The sequence below is a fragment of the Manis pentadactyla genome, chromosome 2 (assembly GCF_030020395.1).
Source record: "Manis pentadactyla isolate mManPen7 chromosome 2, mManPen7.hap1, whole genome shotgun sequence".
Classification (NCBI taxonomy): domain Eukaryota; kingdom Metazoa; phylum Chordata; class Mammalia; order Pholidota; family Manidae; genus Manis; species Manis pentadactyla.
Genome location: NC_080020.1, coordinates 64,186,283 through 64,202,978, shown reverse-complemented (window position 1 = coordinate 64,202,978; position 16,696 = coordinate 64,186,283). Strand labels below are relative to the sequence as shown.

General features: G+C 34.5%; 1 long non-coding RNA gene across 4 annotated transcripts in view; it reads left to right on the top strand.

Annotated features, from left to right (window-relative positions):
• LOC118932334 (uncharacterized) overlaps positions 1 to 16,696 on the top strand; it is a 925,389-nt gene that overhangs the window by 568,372 nt on the left and 340,321 nt on the right. The window contains exon 7 of one of the 4 annotated variants that reach the window (XR_008994107.1): positions 13,904 to 14,024. The exons of the other annotated variants lie outside the window; for them this stretch is intronic. This is a non-coding gene — a long non-coding RNA (uncharacterized LOC118932334). Of the gene's footprint in view, positions 1 to 13,903; positions 14,025 to 16,696 lie in introns of those variants that run through there. 4 annotated transcript variants of the gene reach the window in all.

Below are 16,696 nucleotides of genomic sequence, written 5' to 3'. Positions count from 1 at the left end.
TGAAAAAGCATATGACAGAATTCAACATCCATTCATGATAAAAACTCTCAGCAAAATGGATATACAGGGCAAGTACCTCAACATAATAAAGGACATATGTGATAAGCCCACAGCCAATATCATACTGAACAGTGAGAAACTGAAAGCTTTACCTCTGAGATCTGGAACAAGACAGGGATGCCCACTCTCCCCACTGTGATTCAACATAGTACTGGAGATCCTAGCCTTGGCAATTAGACAAAACAAAGAAATACAACCAATCCAAATTGGTAAAAAAGTTAAACTGTCACTATTTGCAGATGACATGATATTGTACATAAAAAACCCAAAAGACTCCACTCCAAAACTACTAGAACTGATATCAGAATTCAGCAAAGTTGCATGACACAAAATTAACACACAGAAATCTGTGGCTTCCCTATACACTAACAATGAACTAATAGAAAGAGAAATCAGGGAAACAATTCTATTCACAATTGCATCAAAAAGAATAAAATACCTAGGAATAAACCTAACCAAGGTAGTGAAAGATCTATACCCTGAAAACTATAAGACACTCTTAAGATAAACTAAAAAGAACACTAGCAAACAGAAACTCATCCCATTCTCTTGGCTAGGAAGAACTAATATAATCAAAATGGCGATCCTGCCCAAAGCAATATACAGATTTGATGCAATCCCTATCAAATTACCAACAACGTTCTTCAACGAACTGGAACAAATAGTTCAAAAATTCATATGGAAACACCAAAGACCCCGAATAGCCAAAGCAATCCTGAGAATGAAGAATTAAAAGGGGGGGGTATCTTGCTCCCCAACTTCTAGCCCTGCTACAAAGCCACAATAATCAAGACAATTTGGTACTGGAACAAGAACAGAGCCACAGACCAGTGGAACAGAATAGAGACTCCAGACATTAACCCAAACATACATGGTCAATTAATATATGATAAAGGAGCCATGGACATACAATGCGGAAATGACAGTCTCTTCAACAGGTGGTGCTGGCAAAACTGGACAGCTACATGTAAGAGAATGAAACTGGGTCACTGTCTAACCTCATACACAAAAGTAAATTCAAAATGGATCAAAGACCTGAATGTAAGTCATGAAACCATAAAACTCTTAGAACAAAACATAAGCAAAAATCTCTTGGCCATAAACATGAGCGACTTCTTCATGCACATATCTCCCCAGGCAAGGGAAACAAAAGCAAAAATGAACAAGTGGTACTATATCAAGCTGAAAAGCTTCTGTACAGCAAAGGACACCATCAATAGAACAAAAATGTACCCTACAGTATGAGAGAATATATTCATAAGCGACAGATCCAATAAAGGGTTGACATCCAAAATATATAAAGAGCTCATGCACTTCAACAAACAAAAAGCAAATAATCCAATTAAAAAATGGGCAGAGTCGCTGAACAGACACTTCTCCAAAGAAGAATTTCAAATGGCCAACAGACACATGAAAAGATGCTCCATCTTTCTTGTCATCAGAGAAATGCAAATTAAAACCACAATGGGATATCACCTCACACCAGTATGGATTGCCACCATCCTAAAGACAAATAACAACAAATATTGGCGAGGTTGTGGAGAAAGGGGAACCCTCCTACCCTGCTGGTGGGAATGTAAATTAGTTCAACCATTGTGAAAAGCAATATGGAGGATCCTCAAAAAGCTCAAAATAGACATACCATTTGACCCAGGAATTCCACTTCTAGGATGGAATTCAGCAGCCCAGTTTGAAAAAGACATATGCACCCCTATGTTTATCATAGCACTAAATACATTAGCCAAGAAATGGAAGCAACTTAAGTGTCCATCAGTAGATGAATGCATAAAGAAGATATGGTACATATACACAATGGAATATTATTCAGCCATATGAAGAAAACAAATCCTACCGTTTGCAACAACATGGATGGAGCTAGAGGGTATTATGCTCAGTGAAATAAGCCAGATGGAGAAAGACAAGTACCAAATGATTTCACTCATATGTGGAGTATAAGAACAAAGAAAAACTGAAGGAACAAAACTACAGCAGAATCACAGAACCCAGGAAGGGACTAACAGTTACCAATGGGAAAGGGACTAGGGAGGATGGGTGGGAAGGGAGGGATAAGGGTGGGGAAAAAGAAAGGAGGCATTATGATTAGCATGTATAATGTAGCAGGGTGCATGGGGAGGGCTGTGCAGCACAGTGAAGACAAGTAGTGATTCTACACCATCTTACTACGCTGATGGACAATGACTGTAATGGGGTGTGTGAGGGGTGTGTGGTGAAGGGGGGAGCCTAGTAAACATAATGTTCTTCATGTAATTGTAGATTAATGATAACAAAAACAAATTAAAGGAGTGGCTGTGAACAAGAGCTTCCATCTTCCTAATGTTTTGTGACCTCATAGTTCCTTGAATAATTAGACACATGTTGGAATGTTTGTTTTAAGGAGAATGAGAACTGAATATGATGTGAATCTATTTTTCTTGTTTCTTCACCTTTAGACACTATCAGCCATTTTATTCTTCCTTTATTCCTTAAAACGTTTTTGTTGAAATGTAGATGAATAAAAACATGATGATGTTGGTTTCAGATGAACAACAAAATGATCCATCAATTGTTTATGGTACCAAAGCTTCACCATGATAAGTATAGTTATTATGTCACCATAAATATATTGCAATATTATTAGCTCTATTCCTGTGCTGTACTTTATCCCTGTGACTAAATTATTTAATAAATTGAAGTTTGTAACTCTAAAAAAAAATTGGGTTTAATACCTTGACATGACTGTGGTTATTTAAAGTAAATGGTGAATATCTTTGCCAATAATTAAGTCCTGCACAGCTGCATTAAGAGATACAAATTTTATACAAAACATCCAATTGAAAGCAAATGGATGCTCTCACTTAGTATAAAGTGATTGAAAACAGCTTGCCCACCAGGAAACTGAACACTTCCTCTGCACATGTTTACACTATATGGTATTTTTCCCAACATTTTTTGCAAATAGCAAAAATGTGCATTTCTATACTATGTCAAATAGTCAAATCTTCTTACTTTTCATAATATTAGTAATAGTAATATAGTAAAAATGTAATAGAATCATTTGAGAGCTTATTAAATGCTAGATCTTGAAAATGCACCATGTCTTTAATAGTCAAAATTATTATCTGATAAGTACTATTACTGCTTATACTTACTGGATGAAAACCTGATATTAGAAGATTTAAAATACTAACCTAAAAGCAAAGCTAAAATGTGGTAGACCTGGATTCTGAACTAAGGTATGTGATTGTAAACCCTACTATATTGATTCACCAATACACTGAACTTTCATAATAATTCACATAAATTATATTCCTGAAATTATATTAGAAATAAAAGTGGAGAACACATTTGAACAGCTTCATGAGGCAAATACTCAGAGTAAATCTGGGACACATAGAACTGAAAGAGATTTTAGGAAATATAACCTTCCAATCCATACTTCTTTTATGGGACTGATCAGATAAAAAGATGGTATAAATTAAGCTAGCATTTTGTTTTTTGATAACAATGTAGTGTTTCTATAGAAATGAAATAGACACTGTTAGTTTAAATTGGATGCTGTCATGTAGATTGAAAGCTTTTCTAATAAAAAAAAGATGTAGGAACTTCTAGAAGGGAAGAGAAGCAGATCTCAGTGAGTTCTTGTCTCAAATTTACCATATATGTCCTTGAGGATACTAATAATCTTTGTGGCTCTCAGTTCTTTGGGTATAAAACAAGGATCATTAATTTTACTAATCTCCCCAGGTTTTATAAAGATTAATGAGTTAATTATGTCCAGAACACATTGTATAATTCTTTAATGACAAGTACATGAAAAATGTAAAAATGTTCAGTACAGTATAGAGACAAAGAAAGAAGTCTATGTTTATTATGCTTGCAATCTAATGGGCTGTCATAAGACTTAGGATTACATCCTTTCCTTTTTAATATTACTGATGGGAATAAACTCCTCATAATGCCAAGAGTCTGAAAGAATGTATATGAAGTACCTGGAAGGGAATATGCCAATCAAAGTGCCCAGGTTTTAACACTGGTTCTTCCACTAACTAGCAACCTAACACAAGGAAAGTTCCTTTACCTTTCTGAACTTTAGATCATATACTTGTAAAATGAAAGCAATAACATCTGTCTCAGGTGGCACCTGTGCCAATTTCTTTAGCATAATCTCTTTATCTAACATATCAGGTGCTGTTTTGGGGGCTAAAAAGACACAGGGACAGAAAAAATCCTCATCCTAAAAAAACTTACATTCTAAAAGTTAGACAAAAAATAAAGGGAAAATAAACAGTATAGTTTCAGATAATAAAAACTATAGCAGAAGAGAGATTCTCAAGATGTTGGTGTGAGTAGGGTGTCAGAAATCTCCTCCCAATACCATATATAGTTTGAAAATACAGCAAATACAACTATTCCTAAAAGAGTGACCAGAAGATACAGTACTCCAGCCAGGCTACATCTACATCTGCAAGAACTCAACATCTCACACACTCCAAAATCCCTCAAACACCATAGAGAGGTCTTGGTGAAACCAAACTCACCAATCTTCCTAAAAAAACAATTCAAAATAAAAGTCATAAACATGCTGTATGGAGCTACAGAGAAATATGCAAGAGCTAAGGGATGAATTCCAGAGGAAGATAACAGAAATGAAACAAACAATGGAAGGTTTTAATAGCAGACTGGATGAGGTACAAGAGACTGTTAATGGAATAGATATCAGAGAACAGGAATACAGAGAAGCTGAGGCAGAGAGATATAAAAGGATCTCTGGAATGAAAGAATATTAAGAGAACTGTGTGACCAATACAAATGGGACAATATTTGCATTATAGAAGAAGAAGAGGAGAGAGAAAAAGGGATAGAAAGTGTCTTTGAAGAAATAATTGCTGAAAACTTCCCCAAGCTGGGGAAGGAAACAGTCTCTCAGACCATAGAAGCCCACAGATCTCCCAACACAAGGGACCCAAGGAGAACAACAGCAAGACATATGATAATTAAAATGGCAAAAATCAAGGATAAGGACAGACTTTTAAAAGCAGCTAGAGAGAGAAAAATGATCACATACAAAGGAAAACCTATCAGGCTATCATCAGAATTCTCAACAGAAACCTTATAGGCCAGAAGAGAATAGCATGATATATTCAATGCAATGAAACAGAAAGGCCTTTGACCAAGAATACTGCATCCAGCACGATTATCAAATTTGAAGGAGTGATTAAACAATTCCCAGATAAGCAAAAGTTGAGGGAATTTACCTCCCACAAACCATCTCTACAGTGAATTTTAAAGGGACTGCTCTAGATGGAAGTGCTTCTAAGGCTAAATAGATGTCACCAGAGAAAATAAAACCACAGCAAAGAAAGTAGACCAATCAAATACTTACTAAATGTAAAATAAAATCAGCTATCTACAAAATCAGTCAAGGGAAACAAAAAAGAGTACAGAATAAAACACCTAACATATAAAGGGTGTAGGAGAAAGAAAAAGAATGGAGAGAAATAATGAATCATCAGACTGTGTTTATAACTGCATAATAAGTGAGTTAAGATGGATGGTTAGATAATCTGTAAAGAAGCTACCCTTGAACCTTTGGTAGCTACAAATCCAAAGCCTGCAATGACAATAAGTACATATCTATTGATATAATCACTCTAAATGTAAATGGACTGAATGCACCAATCAACAGACACAGAGTAATAGAATGGATAAAAAAGCAAGACCCATCTATATGCTGCTTACAAGAAACTCACCTCAAACCCAAAGACATGCACAGACTAAAAGTCAAGGGATGGAAAAAGATATTTCATGCAAACAACAGGGAGAGAAAAGCAGTTGTTGAAAGACAAATATCAAATGATTTCACTCATTTATGGAGTATAAGAACAAAGAAAAAACTGAAGGAACAAAACAGCAGACTCACAGAACCTAAGAATGGACTAACAGTTACCAAAGGGAAAGGGACTGGGGAGGATGGGTGGGACCCGAGGGATAAGGGGAAAAAAGAGCATTATGATTAGCACACATAATGTGGGAGTTGGGGGGCACAGGGAAGACAGTATCACACCGAGAAGACAAGTAGTGACTCTATAGCATCTTACTATACTAATAAACAGGGATTGTAATGGGGAATGTGGTGGGGATTTGATAATGGGAGGAGTCTAGTAACCATAATATTGCTCATTATATTGTACATTAATGATACAAAAAAAAAAACTATAGTAGAAATAAAACAAGGAAAGGGAATAGGAGAATTATGTGGGGTAGGAGGTATAATTTACATACGGTCAGTGTGGCCTTAATAACGCAAAGAAATAGGCCATGAGGATCTGTGGATGGACTGTTCCAGACAGAGGGAATAATAAGGGAAAGGCTCTGAAGCAGGCAGGAGGCTTGACATGCTTCTGGAAAAGGAAGAAAGCTTTAGTGTGATTGTAGCAGAGTATGTTGGAGGGAGATGGGAATAGAGTGGTAGCTAAGAGCCATGTCATATGGAACCTCTGCTCCTAGTAAAGAGTTTCCATTCTAAGTGTGAGAATAAACTGAAAGACTTTAACATAGAAGTGAAGTTTTCTGAAGATCTCTCTAGCTGCTGGGTTGAGGATAGATACACAAGAATAAGAATGGAAACAGCGGGATCACTGTAGTAATCCAGATGAGATAGGATAGTCAATTAAAGTTAGTGAAGATAACAGGTAACTGTAAGACTTGGGGGTATTCTGAAGTTTGAATACACAGTTCATTCTGATGGACTGCAGAAAGGGAATGAGAGGAAAGAGGAAACAAAGATGGCTTTTGGGTTTTAGTCCCGAACCTGGGAGGTAATAGCTTAAAATAAATAGATGCAAAAGTTTACCAACATGGTAAAAAATGGGAAGCCATGCCAAATCCTCAATGAAAAGGAAGCAAGAAAAATGAAGATTCATATTGGCAAAGATGTAAATGTTGGGATGCTTGAGAGGATCATATAAACCAGCTTTGAATTCTTCCAACCACTTATGTACACCACAGCAAGTAATCATTTGTGAGAATGGATTAAGGAATGAAGGTGTAGATTATGTAACAGGAAAAACACTTCAGCCACATAAGACTTTCTCACAATTTGTATCTTGAATTCTTAAATTGAAGTTGAAACTTCAAAACAAATGAACATATTAGTAAAGACAGGGTAGAGAGAACTTTGAGTGAAAAAGAAAGCAACTCCCAATGTGATAATCTTGTTCGCAAAATATGGTTTGTTCTGTATCTGGTAAATGCCATATAGACATCTGCTAATCAGAATACATTCTGCTATCTGTCATTTTGGAGTTCTAGTCCAAAATATGATAGACAATGATTTATATAGTAGGAAAACAAAAGGTCAGCAGATCACAAATGAACAATAGAATTTGATTTGATCACAGGTGCAAGAGTTAATATAGTGAGCAAACTTGTGTTTGAAACAATTTCCCTATATGAGAGATACAGAGACAGAGAGAGAAAGACAGAGACAAATTAAGAAAAAAAAAGAAAGGAAACTCTGCTGGTATTAGTTTATAAACAGAAGAGTGATTCTCAATGATATGAATACTAGTTTTTCTCTCAAGTAAACACATCTGAAACATGCCCCTCTGCTGCTGGGAAAGCATGGAATTAGATAAAACTCAGCTGGAAAAAATTTAAGAGAAGCCAAAAATGGTGCACAAAGTGAAAAAAAAGAAATAGTCTGAGAAAAGGAAATAGCTGAAAATCTGTTTCAGACTAAAAAAGTTCCCCAAATTTTATATAGATGAGCCAAAATTCTGAATCCAATAGTTCAGCACATTCCAGGACAATTAGAACAATATGGAAATTAGACACAGAGGCATAGAAGGAGGGGATGAACAGCAATCATGCAGCACAAGTAAAGCAGACAGAACAGGTGAAAGAGATTGCTACAGTATGGGAATAAATTTGCTTACAACATGAACATCTGAGTCTTTCCTCTCATAATCTGTTATGCCACTGTGGGTGAAGAGATACACAGATAATTTACATCTTTTAAGGAAACTATCACTCTACTAGTTGTGAAGGGAAACATTTGCAAATAACAATACAAATATAAGCAGTTGAAAGTTATTATTCATTTTTCCTAGAATTTTGTCTCTCATTATGTAGGTCACCCCAAAATTTTAAAGAATTTGGTATTATTATTAATGAAAAGTGATTTTTAAGATTAATCACAATATAAAAAGATCTCTAACTAGCATTAAAAAGGGAATACAATTGTATGTTACAACTAAAGTTATTCTAAATACAATTTATTCTTTAAAACTCAAAAAAATATTTTGAACAATAACTATTAAAATATAATAATTTAAAATAGATCTTGTGGAAATTTCAGGCTGTTTAGACATTAATTTTTACAAAGATGTTAACTTTTTTCCTCCCCTTTGTTAGTGCAGGTTCATACTAGCAGTGAATAGAAAAATTGTGGGTTTTTGGTCTCATATTTCAGGGGAAAATACATTTGAGCAGAATGAGATAAAGAAATCAATTTCAATATTCTTTTCATTTGTTTAGTGTAGGATGGTCTCATATTCCTTGCGTTAAATTTGAAATATGAATAAAATGTCTAACCAATAGAATGAGATGTTGATTTATTATCAATATATCTCTTTCAAATTTGTGATCCTGAATATCGTTGAATGTACTCTTAAGCTGCGTTAGAAAGCAATTATTCTCTTAGAATGATATTAATGAACAGTACTTGAAAGAAATAATTGCCTACACATTCTAAATTAATTCATCTTTAATTATTAAATTATTTAGACATATCAAAGCCTTATTTCTAAAATATTGTACATAAAGTTAACCTTAGTGAAATGGAGATAGGCCATAAAACTATTAAATAGAATTCAACATTCTTGGAAAACAGTTGTGTGTTGCCTGAGGATTTCAGCCCTGGGAAGTTCATTATTGAGTCAGTAAGAACGAGAAATTACAACAGAATATTCTTGGGGTAAAAGGGTTTATACCCAGCTTTATTCTCATGGCAGTAGGTCAAGCACTAGAATCATGTCTGTGCCAAGCAGTCTGCAGGTCTGTAATATACCTTCATCTCTGCCTCTGCCCAGATCACTGGGTGGATCTGCTTATATAGTGACTTAGTCAATAACTCATTGCCAATGAGTGTGGAAACATTAGCCTAGCAATGGACTGATTACATCATCAAGTAGTTTAGGGTTAGGTGAGGATCTTGGCCATAGAAACTTCCATTTTCCCCACAAGTCATTATTTATAAACATTATGTTACATTGGGTTAATAGGCAGAATATATACGTTATTTTGCCATTTTGTATTTGTTAATAGTGTGGGAAGAGCTAAATTTTATTCATTAGTAAAACTTAAATTCTTTTGATAATCTGTTAAAATCCTACTAATTGATCTGAACTGTCCTCAAATTTGATAGAATAGAGATCATAAGTGTCATGAGACATGAATTATGCCCCTAGTGGAAATAACCAAACAACAAACTGTGTCATAAATTGTCTCAATATATTCTAATTCTTCCTATCCAGATTTATATTTTAAATAGAAAACCTTAATACATTTGTGTAGAGAAAATGAAAGTTCTGATGGCCAGGATTCTTACCTGACCCTGTCTTCTTGCCCACTGCACACATATGGGTAATACATTATTACTGACTCTATATAAAGAGCCCTACCCAGTGCTATGGGCTGCACAGCTACAGAAGAACAGAGGCTGGAGTGGTGGCAGCACTGAGGACAGAGACTGAGGTGGCTGTGGGGGCAGAGGGGCCCAGAGGCAGCGATCAGCATGCTGCATGCAGACTCACCCTGAGGTGTATGGCATTCTAGCACTTGACCTGCCACCATGAGTTGAGTATAAGCTCTTTCACCCCAATAATGTTCCATTGTCATTCTTTAGTCTCACCAGATCAAGACTGAACTTATCCAGGGCTGAAACCCACTGGCAAGACAATTTGGATAAAAATTCCATGTTTGATTTTAATTGTAGTCAATATTTGAATGAGAGAATGACATTCTCTCTGCATACTTTTAAATTCTTATAAATAGGGATATTAAAGAGCTTGTGAAAAGAGATAACTATCAAAACATATAATTACTGTAAATTTTTCTTTTCTTTGAAAATAAATGTCTTAAATTCATTTAGAAATTTTAAACAACTTATCCTTTGTCTTTGACCAAATGGGCCACAACTGATATCTACAAATAGACACAAGTGTTTGCATGTCAACTGCATAAAGAGTGGCAAGGTGGACTCTGTGAAAAGTGAAATGTTTTTAAAGTGATAAGATGAAACTATTACTGATTTGTGAACAATCTCTATAAAATATAGTACTGTGAATATTTGGAAAATACACAAAGAAGATAAATTAGCTACTGTGTTATGCTCTTATTCTTTTAATTAACCTAATATTTTTTATATAGATGTAACCCTAAACAATTTTTTAAAAATTATGGGTCCTCCTTTTAGCATCAGGTTTATGTCAAAATTTTAACAGTGCAAGGCTTATTTGGGGGGCAAAATTGATTCCACTGCTGTTCTGTTACTTATCTAGCTATAAAAGAACATATGTTTGACTTATATATGGATTATTTTAACAGTTTTCATTAGGTCTTTATCTGTAGTTTGTCAATGTGATTTTATAGATACATTCAACCATCTGTTGTTTGGACCTGTGCTTCATATAACTTAGAGGATTGTATTAATTTTATTGGGTCAATCATTAATGCAATCAGAAGTTTGTTTGCCCTGGGAGCATTCCAGAAAAACAGACTTTGCCAATAAAATATATCCACTCTCTTGCTAAATAATATTTCTATTTTTTATATAATTTCTCCTATTCATTGAACAGTTACAGATTTTGGGAAAGCATATTTCAGAACGGTTTTTGGTTCTCAGACTTTAACATTTATTTTCCTGAGGGCATCCATGAGCAATACTCAGAAACACTTCAGCCAATATTTTTAAGAATTTGCTTTTTCTGGCAAAAAAGAGTAACATAACATTGTATCTTTGTTACCTCTTTCACATCCATTTCCGAAATGACATACTGTGAAAACTTTATGGAATACTATGGATTTCTGACTGGAAAAATTTAAAAATGTGAAATGTGAGATTTATCATAAAGGCAGTTCTCTCAAGATTTCAGTTCTACAGACTAGGAAATGAGGCACCACTGGAAACAGCGTCAGCTCCCACAATCACTGGGATGCTGCCCAGAACTAGGTAAAATGAATCCTGACTTTCAGAAATTCATTTCAAATACTGAGAATAACCTGAGGTCAGGCCTTTTTCTTTGGTTGTCCCTCAAGCTGGACCCAGGCAATTGGAGGCTCCACACCTCCACCCCATCCTTGAAATGTACCTCTGCCCACTGTTCCTGAAGTGGGAGCTGTTCTAAGGACAAAGCCTTGAGAGAGTAAGGTGGTGCTGAGACTCTATGAACAGTATGCATGAACTCAGGTAAGGCCTCTATATAAACTTATGATTTGGTGGGCAGATCCAGAGATCTACTCATTCTGCAGAGCCCAGGACAAGCCTTGTAAGTTCCTTTGCTTATTAAAACTGCCACACACCAGTCTAGAATGGTTTGCTTCTTTCTTCAGTCTCTTCTTGCCCTCCCTGTACTGGGGCTAGTTTGTGAATCAAGAACAGCCCAAGTATCTCATTGTTCTTTAGTTTTCTGAGGTCACTCTTCACTTTATTTGTTCTAAGGTGATGCCTTGAATCCCCCTGCCACATGCTATGGAAAGTCTCTTCTCATATTTTGGTGAATTTCTATGGAGCTCACTCCATCCCAGTCACTGGTCTGATCTACTTCCTAACTGCTAGTCTCTTTGCCCCTTAACATGATCATTCTGAGTATTTCTTCAGACAAATCGGCTTGAACACTTTTGGGATTCCTTTATTTCCCTCAAAGTTTCACTAACACAAAGCTATTTTTAATGGACTTTTACTAAAAGTTGATTTGGGAGTAACAAAAGGAGATTACAAGCCATAATATAAAATGGAATATTGAATCTCACTGCCCTAAAATGCCAACAGGATTCCTGGCTGTTGAAAATTTTTTCTTAGGCCCAACTCTTAACTTCCATATTTCTGAGCTTCTTTATATCTTTCTCTCCAGAAATATCTCCTCCAAGCTCTAAAATACTATTTATTTCTTGTGCAGAGTTGTCTACTTGTTCGCCTGTTTTTACATTGCCCAAAATTGAAGGTGTTCTGCTAAACAAATGACTATTTATTTTGAGTTCTAAGTCTTTAACTTTAGTGAAGAAATAGCAGAAGCTTTGCTAGTCATTTGTTTCATTTATCAAATTCCTAAGCATGATCCTTCATTCTAATCTTCATAAATGGTAAAGATTTCTTTTTCCTCTGTCCAGAGCAAATCCTTGTGGTTTTACTGTATAATATATTCATAGAGTTGCATAGGCTTTAGCATCAGACAGATAGGCTGTATAGCTTTGAAAAATTTACTTTATTTCTCTGACTTTGTTTCCTTCTCAGTACAAGCAAAGTATTACTTTAAAAATTGTTGAGAAACTAAAAATACTGAATGTAAGGTAAAACCTCAACCATGTGATCTCTCTCTCTCCTTAGCAGAAGTATCATTTTATTCAAAATACTTATTTTTCTTGCTAGACATTGTATTTCTAATTTCCCAAATGTGTAGGGTGTCTTCATTCACAGTACTGCAAATTACTGATCCAGCCCAATCCATAGCCTGAGAAATTACCTGTGTCAGCTTTAGTTATCATTTTATTGACTACTTGGAGCCAGTTTGTGGTTTTTGCATGGAAAAGTCCACTCTAACTCTGAGACTTTAAATCCTTCTGTAAGAATCAGACCTTTTAAATTTCTTCTCTTTACAAATAACCTCCATTTCTTTCCTCTTTCTATTCTCCTTATTATAAGTGAGTAAGGAGAATTTCCACTTATATACAAGTGAATTTCCACTTATATATCTTTGGCTTGGTGATTTTTTAATTGCTATTAGATGTAAACTCTGGATTAATTAATCCCACCAGAGGACTTCTTAAAGTATATTGTATTTAAAGCATTAACCCTGCTTATATAACAAACCTGTTGATAATATTTAGTGCCCTATCCCTGGTACAGTCTCAGCTGCCTGCCCCCTGACTCCGGCCTAAGGATTGACTAGCTCATAATTATTTCCATTTGCCTCTGAACAAGACCTTGTTAGCACACTTTGTTTTACTTTGTTCTCACATGGTATGGTTTTTCCAATAATTCTACACAAATTGTTCTCAATGTCCCATCTTTAAAAATTAGGTATAATTTAAGGGCTCATATAAACATTTTTTAAAAGTCATATGATTAATATATCCTAGAAAGTTTCCTTGGATTATTATTTTATCAAATGCTTAGGTAAGCATAACTAATTTTTAGAGGTAACCATTGAAACTTAGTTTCAAATCCAGAAATTTCTAAGTAACTTGCAAGTTATGGAACAAACAAGTAACACCTGGGCCTTTCCACAGGGCAGAGTTGTCCTTTGGGTACAGGAGCATTGGCCTATCTCTTTTCATGTCATTGGTTCATCTGATGAACATACTGGAAACCCAGTGGTTTCCACTCCCATTAGTATCAGTTGTGCATATTGCATCCCAACTTCAGTTCAGCTGATGCCATATTCTTAGCTAGAAATTGGCCATATCAGTAGCTTGAACTTGACAAAAGCTACAAATAAGTTTTGTTTATTTTAAATACTCCAGATAGCCAGTTTATCATTTATCAGCGTACCATTGACCCTAAGAGATAGTCATGTGAGATTTTTAAAACTCATTCCTTAATAGTTTTCATCTCTTCTTTTAGGTTGTATTTGCTGTAACTTTTCTGGTCCCTGCTGCTGATGAGTGAGAAACTCCAGAGAGATATTTTAATGAGAAATTCTCAAACTTTTCTGATGCATATATGCATTCTCAGAGAGGTGGTAAACCAAATAGCATGCCTAAAATAACTGTTGTTAAAATGATTGTGATTACAATTTGGATGGAAGGGAAGTTACCACGTACACATGATAGATAAAATTGGTAAAGATCAGTAAAGTATGTTGACAGTAGCCTAGATCAGAGAGAAGATGCATATGCAAAAGTTGTCTCGTTTTTCCATGCCTTGACTTTTTGTGGGTGAGAACTACCTATGTGGGTGAGACTTTAATAGTTTGCCTTATTAATTAATACAACTAAGTATCAATAAATATGAATAGAAACCAGTATTAATTTAAGAGGAGAAATTGTCAAAATTTGAGCATCAGTTCACATACATGTTAATCTTAAGAGGTTTCCCAGGGTGTCACAAGTATTAACATATATAAAATATAACACAATTATAAATTTCAGTGTCATTTAATATATTCACCAATAAAATATTAATCATATTTAATTCATAATGTTTTAGTAGTAATGTTTTTCTCCTTCTTTGTATTTATAATTTTTCTCCAAGTTTGTTAAAATTTTTCTCCAAATAGTATCAAGATTTTGTCTGCTTGTGTACTAAAGTTTTTCTTTATAAAGGAAAAGATATTGAAAATTCTACCAATTTGATTGTAATTGTGCTCTACAAATAATACATTTCTATTCATTTGCCATTCAGTGTTCTTTTTTAAATTAGTAGATGGAGTTCTAAATTAAGCAATTTTTTATGTTTAATGAGTGAAGTTTGGAAGTAGCAAAAGCCAAAGCCTTTCTTCATAGGTATAGTTGCAGACTTCTTATATGTGAGTTCAGCAAACACTTCCAGTGTTTTTTATAGGTAAACTCAAGCAAACTTTTTCTGACATAACTGGATTAAAAAAGTTTAAGGCTTAATAAAATGTATGTGAGTGTGTGTGTGTGTGTATTACACATATCAAAGGCATCCATCATGCTTAAGGTTGTACTCTCCTGATGGTAACATATTGATACTTTGCATAGTGATATGATGAAATACTTCCTGATAGTCGACATTTTTGTAGCAACATCAGTGAAAGTAAAAACGTGCAGAAAATTTCCAGAAATATTAAGAAACTTTAAGTTTCTTTATTTTTATCTTAATATTTATTAATAGCACAATTCATTATTTATTTGTATCAAAGGATCCATATTTATTTTTAGTGGTTGCATTTATATTATCAATTTGTGTTGTTTGCATTTTTAAAGAGTTGTTTTATGATTTAGTACTTTCAAATATTCATTGCTTTGTGAGTATATCTTTTGATGTTATTTTGTAGCATTCAGGTTTTTATCTTTACCTTCTCAGATTAGGCATTGACAAAAAGGAAATTTCATTTTAAAATAAGTCAAATGATCCATTTAGTTATTATTTCCAGTTTTCTTCTTCAGAAAGACACAAGACATGTGTAAAGGAAGTATGACTTTCAAAAATTTACACAAATTCAACAAGCCAACAACCACCTAGGTAATACAAGTTAGACCTGCACTTTCTAGTTTGGACACATATGGCTACTAAGCACTTGAAATGTGGCTAGTCTGAGTAGAAATATGTCTTAACTATAAGATAAACAACAAGATTTCAAAACTTAGTTGGAAAAAAGAATGTATAATATCTCAGTAATTTTTACATTGATTAAAAGTTGAAATGATACTCTTCTGGTAATGTTGGATTAAATATGTTTATTCTTAAAATTAATATCACTTGTTCAAAAATGTGTAATACTAGAAAGTTTTAAATTACGTATGTAGCTTGCATTATATTTCTGTTGAAAAGATCTGAGTTAGTCCATCACCTGCTGGTGCTGTCCATGTATTTTACTCAGGTGCATTTGTGTGTAGTGTCATTGTTCCCTAATGAATGAACTTTCAAAGACCTTTACACTTTCATGTTGACTAGGAGAGGAAGTCCAGGTGATGAATTATTCATTTGTAGCCCTGAGGAAGCATTTAGTGGATCCCAAGAGGAGCATTTAGCTGAGGGCAGTTTTAGGTAGACACGCATCTGACATCTGTTTCAGTCCATACATTTATCACTATATTCCTCCTATCACCCAGCTGGGTATTTACTCTCAGAAAGAGTTAGCTATGGCTTTCCCAGATTTGTGGAAAGAGATATGTTGATTAGATTATGCTAAATTTTTTCTTTGTTTTTATTCTGACTCATCTTTCTAGCTTTATTGCGATATAATTGACATACAAATACAACATTGCGCAAATTTAAGGTTATAGCATGATGATTTGATAAACATATATATTGTGAAATGATTACTACCATCAGTTATTTAACACATCCATTATCTCATATAGTTACAATTTTTTTTGTGTGTGTAGTTGGTGAGAACTTTTAAGATCTACTCTTCTAGCAACTTTCAAATATATAATATAGTACTGTTAATTGTAGTCACCATGCTGTACAATGCATCACAACATTTATTCATCTTGTAACTGGAAGCTTGTACCCTTTGACCACATTTATCCAGCCTCTCCACCCCCTACCCTGGCAATTACAAATCTACTCTCTGTTTCTATGAGTTTGTTTTTTTTAGACTCCATACATAAATGAGATCATACAGTAGTTGTCTTTCTGTGTCTGACTTATTTCCATAACATAGTACTATCAAGATTCATCCATGTTGTCATAAATGGCAGGATTTCCTTATTTTTTTATGGCTGA